A 19,795-nucleotide genomic window follows, 5' to 3' on the forward strand; every position below is an offset into this window, starting at 1 on the left:
GATGTTGAAATGCTTTGCAAACCGTAGAGATTGCTTTTAATTGCATTGTTACAGTGTTTGTACCCTTCTGCCTACAAGGCCAGCTACCTCAGCACCACAAGTCCAACCCTCCTGGGCTCAGAGGTTGAGAAAGGAACATAGAGCAGGCATTTTTTCATAAACTTAAATGTGACCTTAGAGGACTTTAGTGTTGAAAATCTCACTGCTTTGGCGCAATGGAACTCTCTGCAAAAGGGTCAAGCTCGTCTGTCCAGCAGACGGAACTTTTCAGGGGGCTGGTCCCAGACTGTGGAATGAACTCCAGGAACTATGGACCATCAGAAACTCACCGCGTTCTGCTCCAAGTGCCAGGTGCATTTGCCTTCTCCAACATAACTACATAGCAACAGGTACATTTACAAAAACCTGAACAAAATAAGACTCAACTGCACACGCTTCTTGCCCTAGGGAGAGGATGAGACCCCAAATCACACATGGCACACATGCACTACTGGAAAGCACTCAGATACCATGGGGATGAGCATGGTACAAGAACCTATATGGAACAGAACAGATTAGATTTAATATGCAACCCTCTCAGCATGCTCTGGTGCTCTGTGTAGCATTGGAAGCTGGGGATCTAGAAAGGATTAAAAAGTCTCACCCTTTGGCCTGAGAAGAGATTCTCGAAAACACAAACCAGTCTAGGGTTGAAAGGAAAAAGCAGCAAAGCTTTATCTTCCTTATTTAAGAACCGACCACTGAAAAGAAAAGCTTGTGGACAAAGATCTAGGGCCTATCTCCCCTCCTTTTCTGATTTTCCTCCTCCTTAGAAGGCTCACAACAAATACAGCTGGGAAAGGAATCTCTTGCCACAGAGTTGAAGCAAGCACATGAAGATAGGGATTAAAGAAATACAGAAGGTCCAACCTCATTTACACTCCCAGCAATGGCATTTCACTGCACAGAAGGGGTTATGTATGAAGGGGAAATATTTCCCCACCACTCTTAAAGTTTAATACTAGAGTGAGCCAGCGCCGTGTTGCACTGTATCAGCCCCCCTCCGCTGGCCGTGTGCATTCCTGCAGAGGCTTCTGGGAGAGAAGGTCTCATGGTGAACGTGACCCAGTGCAGCACTGAGTTATTCTGCCTGGGTGCAAAAGACAGACCCAAGAATTTCTGAAGTGGGTGTCTAGAGTTAGGGAGCAGAGATGCAGCTAGCAGCCTATCCCGTCTCTGTGAGACCATCCCTACAGGTGTTTGGCCTCTTGCCCTTACCTGTCTCAGGGTAGAATCTCACAATTCTCCTACTCTTAAACCAGGGCCAGAGTACGCCATCCTGTGTGTCAACTGCTATCACCCAGGCACCTGGTCCACAGCAGGGAGCCTGATAGGCCTCCTGGCTGAACCAAGGACAGGAAGTCCAAGATCCTTAGCAGCCCACCAGGCAGGGCCCATGATTTGTTCAAACCCAAACCATTTCCATGAAACATTTCTGATTCTATGAACTGGCATCATCATGGCGGGGGGGGAATCTCCAACCAGCTCTACTTAGGAGATCTGGGTTCAAACCCCTACTTTGCCACAGACTTCCTCTGTGACCTTGGGCCAGTCACTTATGGCATGTCCCTCTCTGCAGAGTTGACTTGGGTGAGTAGCTACATTGCAAAGTCCTATCCAAACTACCGTGCCTCACTGGTGCTGCACTATCCTGCGTGTGTCGCTTGGATTGCTGGGGGCCGAGCCCAGGGTTTTCAGCTTTGCAGTAACCTGAGCCACTCTAACATTCTTTCCCAGCAAATAACGGGAGAATTTCACAGTCCTTCTGGGCACGTGGGTGGAGGAGACTATGGGAAGGCCCTGGTGGACGATCAACACTCAGGTGGGCGTGGCTACATTCTCACGGAAAAGTTGGCAGGTTACCAGCCTGAGTGAAAGCAGCATCTGGACTCAAACTCACACCCCCAAACAGGCCATCTGGCCTGAGGTTAAACACAGGAGAAAGGGTTTGTGTGCGGTGAGACGGGACTTGGGGACAACACCCGAGTTAATGCTGCGGTAAAGACAACCTTAGGAACTGAGTTTTGTGGAAATCTGTCCCCAACTGCGGGTGCTGAGCACTTCTGAAAATCTAGCCATTAATGTCTCTGCACTTTAGTCCTCTATCTGGGAACCCTAATAATCCCTGTACCCCACCCGTGTCTGTTTTGTCTATTTAGATTAAGAACCTTTGGGAAAGGGGACTATTTCTTAGTATGTGTCTGTACAGCATCTAGTACAATGGGGCCCTGATCTCATCAGAGGCATGTCTGTGCCACTGGAATACAAACGATAACGAATAGCCTACCACCCCTATTTCATGCAGCACTGGTTAGCGATAGAGGCTACAATACTGATGTGCCAGTAAACACCCAGGACATCTGAATGTCAAGTTAACGGATGACGATGATGGATCTGTGCCATACGACTCAGGCTAGAACCTATCACTCCTGAGCTATGGTCCCAGCCAAAACCTATGCTCGTCTGCATGCTAATTTCTCCCTCCCCTTTGCCATTGAGTCAGAATAGTGAGTACAAGTGTTCAACATCAGTTCATCCCTAGGTTTCCTAATGACGCTGTTCCAAAAAGACAGACTTTCGTTATATGGATTCTGATCCTTCGGTCAACTCCAACTCCTGTTGAAAGAAGAAAAGGAGGACTTGTGGCACCTTAGAGACTAACCAATTTATTTGAGCATAAGCTTTCGTGAGCTACAGCTCACTTCATTGGATGCATCCGATGAAGTGAGCTGTAGCTCACGAAAGCTTATGCTCAAATAAATTGGTTAGTCTCTAAGGTGCCACTAGTACTCCTTTTCTTTTTGCAAATACAGACTAACACGGCTGCTACTCTGAACTCCTGTTGAGGAGCCCACTGTCTATTGGAGTTGAGGGTGCTCAGCACCCCGGTCAGAGTCTCTCTGAACCTAGCAGGATCAGGCCTCTGGAGAAGCAGCATCTACTCCCAGCTGATCTTGGTGCTGTTGAATAGGTTGGGTGATCAACAAATAAAAGGGCAATTTTCTTCTAATTGTAAATAGCCGATGGCCATGGATTTAATTCCTGCCTTTGCTGTGTAAGCCAAAGAAAAAAAAGGAACCCCTGGAGAACACTTGAACTTTTCAGGTAGAGGTTAAATGCTCTATATAATGTTAACAAATCAAAAAACATTACTTACTGGGCAGCAAATGCCAGGCCATTTACTTTAGCCATGCTCAGATTCCTGCTGTGATTAGTGTGTAATTGTCCACAAGCAAAGAACACTCTCTCAGAATTACAGGTTTCAGAGTAACAGCCGTGTTAGTCTGTATTCGCAAAAAGAAAAGGAGGACTTGTGGCACCTTAGAGACTAATCAATTTATTTGAGCATAAGCTTTCGTGAGCTACAGCTCACTTCATCGGATGCATACTGTGGAAAATACAGAAGATGTTTTTATACACTTTCCACAGTATGCATCCGATGAAGTGAGCTGTAGCTCACGAAAGCTTATGCTCAAATAAATTGATTAGTCTCTAAGGGGCCACAAGTCCTCCTTTTCTTCTCTCAAAATTAGTGCATGTCACCGAGCTCCAGACTGCCAAGAGTAGCACCTACCAGGGCTGAGAGTGGTGATGTATTGAAATCCACTACTGACCCAAATCAAAGAATCCCCACACCCTTCTTCCACAAATGGACTCATTTTGGCCTTCAGTGTTATAGAAGCTGGAAAATTACACTACAACTAGCAATGGATCTGCTGTGTGTTGTCCGCCCGCAAGCCCTAGGTTCCAGGGATTAATAGCAGGAGGACGTAATATTACCCTAGGACAGGAATAGGATGGAACAAACAAAGCACCAGCCAGGATTGAAGATCGATTCAGTTTTCGGTGGAAAATTCTTACATTTGTGAAGCATTTTAGTTAGTTGGAATGTGACCACCGAGAAGAGATCATTTGCATCCAGACGGCAATTCTTCATCAGCAGCTTCTAGGCCAGAAAAACAATAGCCTATGTTTTAAAAAGGTAGAGGAAGTCACAACATAGAAACCTCTGGGGGATGGGGAGAAAGCCAGCACAGCTGGGTCCCGCGCAGACACAGGTGCAATCTGTTTAAAAAAACCACAGTACACACACACACCCCCACCCCACAACTGGGCTGCTCCAAAAAAAATAATATTTAACATTAGGGAAATTTTGGCCTTCTTTGGACCCAGGTTCATGGGTTGTTTCCGTAACATGCATAAGACGACACGACTATAAAGGCTGACAGTGCACTCAATTCAGGCTGACACCTCCAGCCGGGGTGGGGGGGAGGAGTGGAAAACTGACCTGCAAATCAGGATCCAAGCTTTAGGCCAGGGGTTCTCCCACTGGGGGTCGTGACCCCCTAAGGGGATCACCAGGTTATTACGTGGAGGGTTGCGAGTTGTGAGCCTCCACCCCCAAACCCCACTTTGCCTCCTGCATTTATAATAGTGTTAAATATTTTTTTTAAAAGTGTTTAATTTATATGGGGGGGTGGGAAAGAGGGGGAAATCGGACTCAGAGACTTGCTGTGTGAGAGGGGCCACCAGTACAAAAAAAGTTTGAGAACCACTACTTTAGGCTGAGTAAGGTGCAGGCGCAATCAAAGGGGAGTTTGTAATGCTACGTCTCAGGAGAGCGAACTGGGAAATAACTCCAGAGGTAGATGGGTAGTGGGGACAACAGCTGTTGTATGGAGGAGACCGACCACTTTGCTTCCTTACCCATGTGACTCACCTCAAACATTACACAGCTGAAATGCAGATGTAGCCTTGATCTGCCCACCATAATGAATTCTGTCACACATTTAACATCAAAAGGACTACAGAGGACTTGGATTTCAAGGAGCAGGGAGATTGATACTGGTCTTGAGATTAGAGGCAGTTCATCACATTCTCCATGGCTTGGCACCTTGTTGTAGTTTGTTTTTTTTTTAAATAGCTTTCCAAGGTCAGTATGAACTGGAGTAAACTAGAGCATCCTTGAGGCTGCTCTAACTTGCATCTTGCTCCCTGTGGCCGTAAGAGGGTTGTTGCACTAAGTGTATGTCTACACTGCAGTTAAACACCCACAGTTGTCCAGCATCAGCTAACTTAGGCTCATGGGGCTCAGAATACGGGTCTATTTAATTGCCATGTAGATGTTTGGGCTCGAGATGAAGCCTGGACTCTGGGACCTTCCCCCATCTCGGGATCCCAGAGCCCAAACGTCTACACCGCAAATAAACAGTCCCCCATAGCCTAAGCCCCACAAACCTGAGTCTGCTGACATGGGCCAGCTGACTGTGTTTTACTGCAGTGTAGACATACCCAAAGATGCTCTGGCCACACCCCCTTTTGTTTGGGAACATCCACCCAGAACTGTGAGGCTGGGAAAGTGAGGAGGAGGAGCTAAGATGCAGAGGGAATTCCCCAAGGGCCAGATCGGTTGGGTTTATGACCCCTTGGCTGTGGCAGGGATGGAACAAAGGCATCTCCTTGCTTGTACTCAGGTGTAAATGATTCACAGATTTATTTTTTTAAGGATCATCTGGTCTGTCCTCCTGCATACCAAAGCCAGAGAACCTCAGCCTGTAGTTTCTGCATCAAGCCCACAACTTCTGTTGGAGTGAGAGCATCTCTTTTACAAAGAGTCACTCAGCCTGGATTGAGAGATTAAAGTGATTTACTACCCAAGGTGCCAGGCAATGGAGGATCAAGCCCTGTGGCTGACAGACTGCCCAAGGTCAGAAGAAAAGGGAGAGAGATAAGGGGAAGCCATGGAGAAATGTAAGATAATTATTTCCTTAGTGACATGGATTGCACCGATCTGGATTGGCTTTCACAGTTTGTCAGACAAGATATGTACTGAGAAGCATCTCTTTCCTCAGATTTCACCTCCTCACAGTTCATTCCTTTTTCCAGATCATGAATAAGTATCTCAAATAAACCCAGCCTAATATGGGTCCGTGGAGCAGCCCACTATTAACTACGTTCCATGTGGAAAGAAGAAAACACAGAGCAGGGGTGATTGGTCAATTTCTGATCCATGACAGTTCTTTGGGGTTCCCCAGGATTACTTGCGTTTGATTAAAACAGATCTTCCAGCAGGACATCCAGTCTTGAGATCAAGACACTAGGAGAGGAGGAATCCACCATTGGCCTTGGTAGTTTGTTCCAACGGTTAAGCAGCCTCACTGGTAAAATGTAGGCCTTATTTCTAGCTTGAATGTGTCTGACTAACTTCTAGACATTGGCTCTTGTTACGCTTTTCTCCACTAAACTGAACAGCCCCTTAGTATCCCACATTTCCTGCGAAGATGCTTATACACCATAACCCTATCACTGCATGATCTTTTTGCTAAAGCTAATCTAATTGACCTCCTTAAATTTCTCACTGTAAGACACTTTCTCCAGCCTTTGATCATTTTTGTGGCTCTTCTCTGCACCTTCTCCAATTTTTTGGACATCCTTCTTAAAATGTTGACACGAGTTCTGGACTTAGTATTCTAGTATCAGTCTCACCAATGCCATATACTCGGACTCACTACTCCCCTCTTTATACATCCAAGGGCTGTGCAGATCTCAGACCTTCAAAAGCCTTGAGCCTGTGCATTACTTTTTGACTTGACCTTGGCTTCCAGGACAGACATCTTTGGTCCATATCTGCAAAGCTACCCTGGAGTCAGCTAGGCCAGATCTAAGAGCGGGGGCTATTGTGCTTATGACTTGAACAGGAGGTCCTTTCTCAGAGCAGGCCTCAGCAATGTCATTCTGCAAAGACTTCAGCCTGCTAGTAAAAAAAGCTATGTACACACACACACACCCCTGTGTGGGTGAAATAATTACTTTCCTCATTCGTGCCTTTATCATCATCTCAGGAGTAAAAAAAAAAAAAAAAAAAAAAATAGGTTGGAAGTTAACTGAGAACTACTAGAAGCTGGAAACTTGGTGATGAACCGGAGTCTTATCAACAGAATCACACTGGTTAGCAAATCTGCCACTGGAATCAGCTGAAAAATTATTAAGAGGGACAGCGAGAAAAAATAAGGGAAGACTTCAAGGCAAAGCAGTTTAACCCAGCAAAGGCGGCGGCTTCCTTTTGGGAAGCCTTAGATAAAAGTAAAAGGAGCCAGGGCTTGTATCTCAGAGGGGCTGAACATCTGCAGCTGGTGTTCACCTCAGTGGAATTGTGGGTGCTTCGCCCCCTTCGAAATCAAGCCTTCTGTGTATAAAATAAAAACCATGTGACTTTCAATGTTGCTGAAAGATGCTGGTTGGAGTAATTTCTATTCCCATGGGTGGAATTCTCACTGGGCCTGATCCAAAGCCCACTGAGGTCAACAGAAGTCCAGTGGGTTTTAGGGTAGATCTTTCTCAAGCTACACACAGCAGCCATGAGCCACCACCCTGTTCTGGAGTGAACCTCTAGGGCTCAGACAGGAGCCCGGAACACTCAGACCTTGGTCTCTCTCCTGAGACTGCAAACAAGTGTGTGTTTGGGGGCGGGGGGGTTAAGGTCAATGGGGTGGTGAAGTGAATGCCTGCGTTATGGGGCCTAGATGAAGCCCTCAAAGCTCATCTCACACAAAGAATGCAAACAACTTTCAGTGAGAACCAAGCTGGGTTAGAGTCACACCAGTGACCTAGAGGTAAGCAGCTCCATTACCAATTCCCTGAACCATCCAGGCCCCAAGAAGAGCGGTTTCCTTTTGATGAAAAGTGCTATACATTAAAGTAGTATACAAGAGAGTTGTAACTTACAAGGAATGTTAACTAAAGGAAAAAGCGAGTGGTGAGGCTGTATCAAATCATTAAACTAAGACATTGAATTAGCAGCTTAGGATGCTCTATGCTTAGACAGAAGGAATGCTACATGCACGTGAACTGACAATCTAGAGTCCCATCCCAGTTGTCTGTCTGATGACACAAGCCCCTGTCCTGCAATTAGATGTGTGCACTGGGATGCCACAGACACACACGCATGTGCCTGCCAGCACCCCCGGCACTGCAGGACCGGGGCTACAACGTGTCACGCCCAAGTGAGCTAGCTGTGTCTACAGAACTAAGCAGCAGGCTGAGTCATGAGACTGTGATCCTATCGCCAGTCTGCCACAGACTCCCTCTGCTACTTTGGGAAATTCACCTCACCTTTCCCCATGCCTCAGTTTCCCCCATCTATAAAATTATGGCACCAAGACCTGACTAATCCTCCTTATCTCTAGTTTGGATAGCGAGAGATAGAAAGCACTATAAAAGCAAAGTGTGACGGATTTCCTTCTGCTGCGAGCATGGAGTGGGAAGAACAAGGCTTCTTTCTAGCCCTGCTTAAATGAGGAGACGACAAAATAATTCCTTAAATCCTTCTCTCCCCACTTCCCCTTTCATCTTCATTCCCTCTCTTTCACCCCTGCTGCTTCCCCCTTCAGCTCTTCCTGTTCTCCCTTCCCCCCCCCCCCCCATCTTACCCCCCTGCCCTTCACTCCTCTCTTGCCCTCTCTGTCCCATCCCCGGAATCTTTCCTCCCTGACTGGTGCCTTTGCAGCAGCGTTAACACAGCTAACCATGCTTTATTGTACATTAAAAATGCAGAGCAGTCAAAGTATGAAGTGCTGAGCCCTGCTCCGAAATGAAGGAATAAAAGCAACCTCTCTCTCTAATAAAGGGAAAGCAGACAGACCACGCATAATGCTGACAGTGATGCTTTCCCTCTGAGTTATGCGGTGTAATATCGTGAAAGCTACATTATTGACTAAAAGCTGCTCGATGTTTATTATTAGAAGGAATGATCACTACTGTAGGCCAAGTTTGTCTCATCACAAATCAGATGTTAATAACAGCACAGCGGCTATATGCATGGATCCATAGATTCCCAGCATCTGTCAAGATAATGGCACTTGAGCACCGGCACGGAGATCCCGATGTCTGATCTCAGTTTATGACGCTGCAGCCAGAGCTTTAGGCCTTTGCCCTAATAGAAATCTATTCTTGATGAGCTACAGAAAATGACCCAGGCAATGCTAAAATGTCATTAGCTTTAGCAGCCAACTCAGGTCTGGTTTTCTCTCTTTCACTCAAAATCAAGGGGCTAGTTTTCTGGGGAGGGAGAGGTGAAAATGGCAGGTCTGCAGTGATGCAAGCCAGCTGGCACAATTCAATTAAGTCTTTGCTGGGGATCAGAAAAGTACAGGGAAGTTGAGCAACCACTTGCTGTGGGAATCCCGAACTTAGCTTTTTGTAGCTGAGGTGACTTGGTTCAGGACCAACACAAGGTTGTACACGGGAGGGACTCGGTACCTGTATGAACATTCAACTCATCTCACACAGTAATGTATCATCTGAGTACCTCCTCCAGGACACAGGATTTCCTCCTGGGCTCTTCTCCACATAATCTTTGAAGATCTCCGTATTCTATACTGTCATATGCAGGCTGCTTCTTTGTCACATAGCGTGACAGGGTGCATGTCTTGCCAGCGATGGCATGGAGAGGTAAAGGGGATTATCACACACTTTACCTAGCAAAGGATGGCAGACAGATGCTGCCACTTTCAGGCTGTGGCTGGAAATAGCCCAGCATCTATGCACAGTGAGTCAACAGGAGCCACAGAGAAGGACATGGATGGATTTAAAAGACAGCAAAGGCCTGTTCCTTTGGGGGTGGATATGCAGCAGAAGGGGAAGTCTTGGGAGAACAAACAGGCATCTTTCTGATTATGCTCTCATCTGGGCTTCAGAGCTTCTTCCTAGATCTAGGGCTTTCGCTTCAGGAAATCTTTACCTTGTATGTTTGGGACTCTGGCTTCAGGAAGCTGTTTTACAGTTACCTGTAGGCTGCAGGAATCCTGTTCGAGTTCTCTTCAGAATGTGATCACCAAAGGGTAAACTGTGCTTCCTCCTTGTGACAGTGCCCTCTACTCACCCCACGATGACACCTCCTCCTAGCTGTTCGGGGGCTACCTCTGCCAGGCCAACGCCCCTGCCAGCAGTTACACTCTGCCACCCTCTCAGCCTGTGGCCCCTCTCTCGCTCCAGGAACTGCAGCATCTTCTTAGTGACTCGGCCCTCCGGCCAGGTCACTATGTGATTTCCCTTTTGCAGGGAAGGAAGTATCAAAATCCCTGCTCACCAGCAATCTCAGGCAGTCCTCCCATTCATTGCCCCAGGTGCCACTCCCTCAGATCCCTCAGGGGATCCCAGGCCCAACCTCTACTCTGGGTTCCAGCTCCAGGACCCTCTAATCAGCAGCCCTGGTGTGGTTTTCTCCTGCACTTAAGTCTCTTCCTTACCTCCTGGCCCTCTGCACTCCTCTGGGTTTGCCAGCCCCACAACTCCCTCCTCTTAGGAAGTAACCGTTGGCTACTTGTCTCCATAGCCCCCCAAATGCACTTCTCCTCTCGCAGGGAGTGACCGCAGACTACCTCCCTGAAGCCTTCGTTGCCTCCAATTTCCTGGATTTATATAAACCCCGCTTGTTCCCACACAGGTGAACTTCCCCTAGTTAGGGCTTTCCTCCCAGGCTTAATTCTCCCACATACTGGCCCAATTCAGCTCTTGCAGGGCCAGTGTGGGGAGTACACCCTATCACACAAATCAAATTCCATACGTGGATGAGCGGTTTTTACCTCTAGCAGCCATCGCGTCAACAACGTAGCACTGGGTACAGGCAAACGGCAAGGGCTTTGGTGTGGCACTGAAATGTGTGGAAACAAAGCAGAGTCCCACCCATCTTGCACGTAGCTTAAAACACAACAATCCCTGCCCCAGATACCCGCAGTAGCCCTGCGATCTTCCTATAGCATGGAATGAATGAGAGAGAAGGATGAATGGGTGGATGGAGGAATACACAAGATGAGGGAGGGGAAAGAATAAAATGGAAGAGGTTTTGCTCATGTGTTTTGAACTTGAACTCTGGCATTTGTTCCACACATTGTGTGTGCGTGGGGGGGGGGGGGGAGGGGAAATGACAGGGGACATTGGAACAAATATGCATAATGAGGCTCTGGTTCTGTGCCTTTTTGTTGCCTAGTCCTAGCTCAGTGTTTCTCAATGACCAGTCCATGGACCAGCGCCGGTCCCAGAGATCTCCCTGACACAGTCTAGGAAGGCAGCAAGCCAGTCCCTGGTATCAAAAATGTTGAGAAACACTGTGGCTGATTTGCTAACTATGCACAACGTATTGCAACAAACTGGCCCATGTTTAACCTGTTCACAAACAGACTGTGAGCTTTATTATTTTGTTCACTATTCTTCCTAGGCGTTTGTACAGCACTGAGCACAATGGGGCCCTGACTGGGAGAGGGCCTCTGTGCTACTATGATAGAAATGTTACATAAAAAAATATTCACAACTTTTCAACAAACATGAAGTTCAGCTTTGGGGTTACTGGCCAGCTGTTCTTTCCCAGATTCATTCAATAGGTTCTCTTCAATCTGTGTGATCCAAGACATGGGGTAGTTTTTCTGCTCACTGACTGGAACTCACAGATCAGTGGTTCCCAAACTTTAATAACCTGTGAATCCCTTTCACTAAAATGTCAAGTCTCACAAACCCCCTCCTAAACATGAATATTTCCAGGGATTTTCTCCTTTACCCAAGTATAAAATTATAAAAGCAGTGATCTTCAAAATATAAAATTTGTTTTTATGCCATGCTTGACACACTATTATTAATTACAGTATTTTTATTACATTATGAAAATGGCAGCACTCTTCCAAGATCTCACTTTCGTAGCTTGTATCACTTTGAATAAGCCTGTTCTAAGACAAGGCTCCTAGGTTTCATCAAGGAGTATCAGATGTGAAACAGCATGAAGATATTTAAGAAGCCAACTCAAAAAGAGTTCCTCCTACACAAGCGTTCAGGTCTTGAGCAGTCCAGGCAAACAATGCATGTTCCAACAAAGCTTGTTCTTCATAATAATTTTAAAAACAATACTAGCTGCCTATTTAAGTTTAAAAACAGCAAAAAATATCCAAAAGGAGTTTTGAAGTTTAAATTTCCTCACTGTGATAGATATGCTTGCTTTGATCTGCTTAGCTCTTGGAAGTCTAGGGGCTCTGGGCTGTTGGCCCCATGCTACCTGCTATCCCTAGACAGAGCTCTGTCCACCATTAGGGAATTCTCCCCCCCCGCCCCCGAACCCCCTCCCTGTAACATTTCACGAACCCCAGTTTGGGAACCACAGTCACAGAAGCAAATATGGGGCTTCTCATGAATATTCTCATTTGTTTGCCAGCAAATATGTCTGCCAGTAAGATCTCCCCCTGACTTTGAATGAACAAAACCTGGCCTACGCAAATGATCGCAGACAGTGAACAAAATGGACTCATTAATTCACTGGTTTTTATATGCACAGAAGTGCTTGGATAATTCTGCAGCATTTGCCTAGCTCTATGGTGGAGTTTTAGCACTTGGATTTAAGGAGCTCTCAGTTACCTGGGACAACACCTGCACAAACCTGCACATACCCTAAATCATGCCGAGTGGCACCTTACTCCACTGACTTCGTTACAAGTACTTCTGCAGTAAGGAACTATTCAGTGTGAAGCAAAATAATCAGAATCTGGCCCTGGGGCCCTGTTCCAAAGCCTATTGACAACAACAGGCTTTGGATCGAGCCCCTATAGAGCTAAATATGGGCTCATAGAGGCCCCAGCTCTGCAGACCATTTAAGCACATACCTCAGCCCATGCCTATTTAGAAAAGCACTTAAGCACATGCTTAAGTCCCCATGAAAAGTAATTGAGAAGAAGATTGATGGTCCTGTGGTTAGGGCCCTCACCTAGCAGTTGAGAGAGCTGTGTTCAAGTCCTAGCTTCACCACAAACTTCCCATATGACTGTGGGTAAATCCAAGCATCTCTGTAACTCAGTTCCACAACTATCATAATGGGACAATAGCACAGCCCTACCCTAGCAGGCAGATCCTAGGGTGATGTAAAATCCATTGATTTCAATGGGACTGATGTATGCACATTTTGCTGACTCGGGATGCATTACTGAACTGGGGCCAGAAAGTCAAGATGCTCTACCCCCGACATATGTTTCACCACTAGGCCCTTATATACAGAAAATCTTGGCTGCAGTGTACGACTAGCCTTTCAATGCTATAGGTGCCTCTTAAATATGTACCATACATACCTGTGCTGTACGTCCATCAGAAATGGCATAAGTGCTTAAAAGTTAATCACTTACGCCATTTGCTGCAGGCCTCAAAAATAAATCACACTGCAGTACCTGCGTCAAATCGTAAGGGAAGATGGTTCTATATGGTAAAGCAGCACTTTTGAAATTGCTTATTCCGGCAGTATTAAAAAGAAAAAAAAAACACCTACACAGTATTTCAAAATAGTCATGTGTTTGGTTTTTAAAATGATTTGGATATATAGCCCCTGAGGGGATAATCGCAAAACATAGCAAAATAAAAAATTTTTTTTTAAAAAAGTGTAACTCCAGCTTCATAATTCTAGGGGTATTTCCCATTCCAAACATGAAACAATGCTGACGAGCCATTTGCCTGGAACAGCTGTGCTGTTTTTCTTAGCATCTTGGTGCCACTTTTGGCTTAAAGAAAGGAGGACATCGGGAGTAAATGGCATTCTTCACACCTGCGTGAGATCCTTGGGATGGGGATCCCCTTGGGTTGTTAAAGATGAGAAGAGATGTAATAATGTAACAAGTCCTTGGGTACCATGTAACCCCCACCGAGACCATATAAGGGGGGGGGGGGGGGGGGAGACTAGAACTTGTCACTTTCTGCTCCTATGGTACAGGTCCCTGCCACCTGAGCTAAAGGTATGTTGCTAGTAAGCCTGATGGTAAAGGCTGATGCTATTCTTCCCTCCCCAAAGAGTAGACAAGTGGCTTTTATGTTCCCCTAACCTATCATCTGATTTATCCAGAGTCCTACTCCAGAGTGTCAGGCAACCTGCAGAGGACAATCATGGACTTGCCAAGTGATACAGGCACATTGATCCTCAGCTACAGCAGAATGCAGGATCATCTCCGAGAGCACAGGCCCTACCATGCAAACAAGGAGACTCCCCTCATGCTACTCGCACTCTGGGGTATATGAAACACAGCGGAGCAGTTCTGATTCCATCCAGTAGGGAGCAGTACTTCATGTGAAAATTTATTGCAATAAATAGCTCCAAACTTACTACAGAGACCCAGTTTTTGAGCTTACAGCTTCTAGCTTAGCTATTTACACAGCTCCCACTACTATAGCATCTAAGCCCCTCACAATCTTTAATGTATGTATCCAGTGCTATTATCCCCATTTTGCAGATGGGGAATGGACACACACAGTCTATGCATCTCATCCAAGGTCACACAGCATACCTGACTTTCCAAAGCTGAGCCTTGCACCAAACCACCAGACCAGCCTTCCTCTCTGCTTTTGAAGAGCATTTTTTCCCTGTACAGGCAGCACGGCAATCTTATACCCCAGCCAGCCAAAGCAGAGCTAGATGGAGGAGGCCAATGCAGCAATGTGCTGATGGGGAGTTTGGGACCCTCCCAAAGATCCCCTGGTTAAAACCAAAGGGAAGGTTGGGGGAATTTCACAGCCTCTGATTGACTCCCCTCCCCCCCCCAATCTCTGAATAGTGAGAACTCACCCTGGACAGAGGGGACAGAGCCCTGGGGCCTGTATAAATAGTTCAGAAGTCTACAAACACTTGACAATGTTTAGACAGCGGGTGTGATGTGAGGTCTGCTTATTCCACCCTTCACACCTGTATCACTGTTCCCTTGCTCCCGCAGCTGCTGGTCATATCCCCCTGTTGTCTCTCCTCCTAAACATAGATAGTCCCCGCACTGAAGAGCGTACACTCTCCTTCTTATGGGTTTGTACAGCGCCCAGCTCAACGGGGCTGGATCTCTAGGCACTACCATAATAGCGAGCATAAAAAAAACAATTCTGTCTTTGCAATGGTACAGCTCACCACACATGGCAGGGACTGTCAACAAATCTCCCAGGGCAGGGCAGGGCCGGATCTTCACCCCCTGCATACTCCACATTATACATGAGACCTGGCACTCTATTAGAAACACACTCAGCATATTCTTCAACAATGAGGCTGGCTTGGTAAGGGCTCAGAGCGCCACCTCCATCCTTGGCTGCACTTCACACACACACACACGCATTTTGGATGCCATAGGGCAATGAATAGATTCCTCAGTCCCTCGGCCATCTCCTCCACAACGCCCATGCCCTGGGTACAGGGGGCGTATCACAGCTAACGGGGGGGCGGGGGGAGAGGGCAATGCTATTGTGGCAGCCCATCACTGTATGAGGGAGAGCCAAGTCTGTTTACTAGGCATCTAGAACCCAGGCTTGGCACACCAGGGGACCTTTCCTGGGGCAGGAGCATTTTGTTTCTGGCTCTGGGGCCAGAGCCCTTTCGCTCCAGGGGAGAAGGGCTCCTCTTTGGCCAGCTGTCAGGCAGCCAGGCCAGCCCCTTGGCACGGTGAGCCAAGGACACAGAAGAGAGGCTTGGAGGTGGCAGCCAGCGTCTCGGGAGACAGGCCTCTTTTGTTCTCCCTCAGGAACACCAGTGCCCGTGCGAATGAGACTGAGCTCCTGATTGAAACGGCCCACTCTGCGCAGTTCTGGAAGGGCGGCATGGAGCCTGTGCAGTAGCACACGAGACACAAACTGCTCGTCCGTCCCTTGGGCCTGTGGAGCTGGCTGCCACCCCTACGTGGATGGGAGATGCTCCAGAATGGGCTGGGGATAGAGTTCACATCTGCTTTTACCCTTCACAGCTCCCCAGCCAGTGCCCCGTAAAGTCCTTGGCATTTAGCCCAGCAGCACTTGTCAGCTTGCGTAGCTTCCCCCTGCTTCCAAGCCCAGTCACTAGTATAGATGCCAGGTAGCCAAGTTCATGGGATGGGGGACTAGCAAGCAAACTGCCCCTACAGGAATCTCCTCTCCATCCAGTTGTACCAGACTCCTCAGCAGAGCATCTGAGAGTCATCCGTGTATTTTCTCCTCACATCACCCCCAGGAGCTAGGCAGGTATTATTCCTATTCTACAGGTGGGAACTGAGGCACATGGTAGATGAAGTGACACACAGGGAATCCCAGTCGACAGCCCTATCCACTAGGCAGGCATGCGTACACACACAAATATCTAATGCCCTTTACAAGGTATTGTTGAATCCTGATCTACCACTGGGGCTTCTGGTATAAGAATTCCATCAGTTCTGCTGACCAGCCACTACGGGGGAAAAGGTAACTCACGCTGGACAGCATGTTACACCCTTCCCCTACTTGGGGAAGCTTGTCCTGCGTATCCAAGGCCCACACCAGTTCAAATCCTAGAGAAGTCCCTGCCTGTAACAAGCTACTTCATGGATCGACACTGGGCTGAAACTAGACTTAATTGATGCGTAGGCCGCCCACTGGCCTTTTGCACAGGGGTGAAAATGCCACATTCTGCAGACACAGGCAGACAGGAATAAACGGCGCAGTAACTGGCTGAGGTGGGAGGTTTGTTCTGAAGAAGAGCAGGAACAGATGCATTATGTTAACAAGCCCGTGCCTGCAATTGACTCTAGCTTGCGTCCGGAGGTAAAGCTGTGTCAGGCTCAGCGCTTCAGCCCACGGCACCCGCTTCCTGTGACACTTCAACAGTCTGATTCCCCAAGAGTGCTGCGAACCAGAGCCATAGTAATTAGCAGCAGGGAATGACCTGGGCACACCCCACTGGATCAATGGCTGGGGCGGTGCTGTCTGGACAGCTGCAATCATGCCATGGTTGCACTAGACCTGGAAAGGCAGCAGAAAGCAGCCAATTCCCTTATACAAGCCTGGTGTTACTTCACTATGGGAATGCTAACAAAGAAAACTGCACACATGGGATGCGGGGAGGGGGAAGCATTGTGATTTATTGCAGTGTTTAGAGAAAGGAATCTGAGAAGGTTTTAAGAGGGAGACTACAGCGATTCAGGCAGAAGGAAGATGTTAAGATTACACAAAATGCTCCCAAGAACCTCCCAAATTCTTCCTCTAACAAGGTCCTCCCCATTAGTATAGCTCTATCCTATCTCTCAACAAGCAAACCTAGACGTCATCTTACTTTCTAAGTCTGAGCCACCCCACAGAGGGAAAAAAGCAGGTTCCTGTCTCTCAGCACAAGCGGCTCACTCTCTTTCCCTGTCAGTGAGACGGATGGCAGATTTGCCCTTCTCATTTCCTAGTTTAGTTTCCCTTCTTTGCATTGTTTGATGGGTTTTCTTATTCCCATTGTTACTTCTCAAATGTGCATGAGCCGAGTCCTCACCACAAATCCTACTAGCCAGTACTCTGGGTTAGTACTCACCACACACCAACATTGCGAGTACTCTGAACGAGTACTTGCACCGAAGATATGCTGAACAGTACTCTGAATAAATCCTCCTCACAAAAACCTGCTAGACAACTTTCCAGATGAGTACTCACTAGAAAAAGCTTGCTGGACAGTACTCTGAGGGCCACATCCTGCTCTCAGAAATGCCAATGGCAAGATTCCCTCTCATGGGGATGCTCTACTCACCAATGGTCTGGCGCTTCCTGCTGGTCACCCTGGGGATTAGCTCCTGAGTTAGACAACCCCCTCCACCGTTTGCACACCGTCGCTCCAACTCTGGTCTGCAGCTCCTCTCGCTCCAGAGCCCCCAGCATCTCCTGTGTGATTTACTCGTCCAGTAAGGTCACTCAGCGTTCCCCCTTCTGGGGTACAGTCCCTCCGCAGGCCTAGGCAGTCTGCCCATTAGCTCAGTTCTACACCAAGCCCTCAGTAGCTGGTAGGGGAACCCAGGCCACCCTTTGCTCTGGGCTCCAGCCTACAGACCCTCAGCTCAACAGTTCGGGGCTTCCTCTCTCTGCTCCTTCCCTAGATTGCTTCCTACTCTCTGGTTCCCCTTCTCTCTCTTTGTGTGTACCAGCTCCAAGAACCCTCTTCCCAGGGAGTGACTGCTGCCTGCCTTCCTGCAGCATTTCCCAGCAGCCCCCAAACACTCCTCCCTCTTTCCAGGGAATGACTGTCCTTTCTCAGCAGCAGCCCAGGCCTGCTTCATAGGCCCCACCTGTTCCAGCACAGGTGAACTTGTTCCTAATCATCCTCCGGCTCCCTGGCTCCTGGTCCAGGTGCAGCCCGTGGAGTTAATTGACCTACCCAGCCACCTTAACCCCTCAGTTCTGTGTGGGGTGGACACCCCATCACACTCCTATTGACTTCAATGGACTAAGATTTGGCCCTGAATAAGTACTCATCACCACACAAACACATGCTGGACAGTACTCCAGATTAGTACTCACCATGCAAAAACATACCGGACTAATCTAAATTAGAGAGACATGAGTATTTCCAATTATTCCACCTTCGCTCTCCCTTCCTTTGTTCCATACCAAACTCCTAGTCACTGAATCCCAAGTACCTGGGACCACGTCATGGCCCACAGCTGGACAGCAAATGAGAACACAAACAAACAAACTGCCCCCTACCCTCCCGCAGGCCTGGGCCAGCCCACGGCAGTCAGTGGCAGTGCTGGTGTATGCCTGAGCAGAATTTTGCCCCTGGTCTTTCATTTTCTCATGTCTCCTTCATTCCCCCTTTTTCCTCTCTAATCACTTTCCTTCTGCTAGCCTCCCTGTGGCTCTCTCCCCACTCTGGCTAACATCCTGCCCCCTTTCTCTCCCTCCCTCCAACCCACATGGCATGCTTGGCCCCCTCCCTCTTTCCCCCATTTGGCTCCCAATTGTCTTTTCTCCTTCTCCCTCCCAGTTCACCAAGCCCTCTTCTCCCATCCCAAGAGATGGGGGGGGGGGGGGTGTAGGCAGGAGGTGTGCTGGGCAGGATGACCAGAACTGAGAACTAAGGAGGGGGAACTTCCCCCCCCCCCACCCGCTGTGAGGGTGCCGGGCGGAAGGCCAAAGCTGTTCACGGTGGAGGCCCAGTGCCCCATGTTCTCTATGTGCTGGCTCCAATGCACACCCCCCCACCAGCCCTACAATCACACTGGACTGCTCCATCTGCATTCTGGAGGACTCCACATTGCACAGGGGGCACGAGGGCCCCTAGCCCACGGCAAGCTGCACTAGTCCGTTGCAGGGCTGGTGGGTGTTGGCAACACACTGGATCCTGGCATGGCCATAGGTGAGACCTGAATTCCTCATGCAGGTTGGGAGAGGGGCACCAGAACCTCCTGCTCTGCACTTAGCAACCTTCCTCCACCCTCTCCCTGTGAGAGGCAAGAGCTCCCACATCGGCCACTGACATGGCAGCTCACAAGAGTCCAGGACCATAGGTGCCTTAATGTTCTCATTACACTGTATAAATCAAGCCTACAGTGCTCCTCCTGAGGCATTGCTCTTCTAAATAAAGAGTGTAGAGGGGAAGGAGCAGAGCAGCTGTGACCAAGAAAAACAGACAGACTTCTCTTCAAGCCTTCAGGATGCCTTTCAAGAAGAGATCCACGTTAATGGGCTCCATATAGGCATAACTGGGTGAAATTCTATGGCCTGTGTTACACAGGAGGTGAGACCACATGATCTAATGGTCCCTTCTCATCTTAAAATCTAAGAAAGAAAAAGAAAACAAACCCTCTTTCTGACAAGCTCTGCACAGTACAGTAGTTTTCAGCCAGTGGTCTGCAAACTATGTCTAAGATTGCAAAGGCGTCCTCAGCTCCATTTGACAGTTTTTCGGGGTCCACAAATGAAAAAAGGTTGAAAACCACTGGCCTAGTATATCACATAAGAAAGAGAGAGAACACATAAAACAGCTATAAATCCCATGCAATGATTTATA

The 19,795-nt window shown here is 48.0% G+C and overlaps 1 long non-coding RNA gene across 1 annotated transcript in view; it reads right to left on the minus strand.

The window, feature by feature from the left end:
* LOC122466731 overlaps window positions 1-18,036 on the minus strand; it is a 34,697-nt gene extending 16,661 nt beyond the window's left edge. The window contains exon 1 of the long non-coding RNA XR_006292474.1: window positions 17,540-18,036. This is a non-coding gene — a long non-coding RNA (uncharacterized LOC122466731). The remainder of the gene's footprint in view (window positions 1-17,539) is intronic.
* Window positions 18,037-19,795: the final 1,759 nt, after the last annotated feature.

The sequence above is a fragment of the Chelonia mydas genome, chromosome 7 (assembly GCF_015237465.2).
Source record: "Chelonia mydas isolate rCheMyd1 chromosome 7, rCheMyd1.pri.v2, whole genome shotgun sequence".
Lineage (NCBI taxonomy): Eukaryota > Metazoa > Chordata > Testudines > Cheloniidae > Chelonia > Chelonia mydas.